Consider the following 461-nt stretch of genomic DNA (forward strand, 5'->3'; position numbering starts at 1 on the left):
CATATTCTGCGACTTGTAGAGCTATTCCGAAATTTTCGAAGCACTTTACAACAAAATGGCGGATTTTTGATAATATTTTGTCGAGTTTAGTGAATTCTTTTTTAAACGTTAAAGTTGTGTTAGAACTTTCGAATTAAAAATTTCATTAATGCTACATTGTAGTTGAATATTTGAAGAAGTTTTCTGGAAAGTTTTAGATCTTTAAATGCAATAGTAAAAAAATTATGACAATTTATATGCAGCGTCAGCGAAACGTCTGACGCGACATTACAACATGTATATAAATTATCATAACTTTTTTGCTATTGAATTTATTTTGTTTTAAACGTAACTTTTCTTGTTTATGCTTACCAAATGTGTCACTAGTATAAAAAAGAACATTAAAAAAAGCTAGTTTGTACAGCCCCTCCCGAAACATTTTTCTTGCTACGCCACTGCACTTAGGTGACTTCGAAACGTAG

The sequence above is a fragment of the Trachymyrmex cornetzi genome, unplaced genomic scaffold (genome assembly GCF_001594075.2).
Source record: "Trachymyrmex cornetzi isolate Tcor2-1 unplaced genomic scaffold, Tcor1.1 scaffold2153, whole genome shotgun sequence".
Lineage (NCBI taxonomy): Eukaryota > Metazoa > Arthropoda > Insecta > Hymenoptera > Formicidae > Trachymyrmex > Trachymyrmex cornetzi.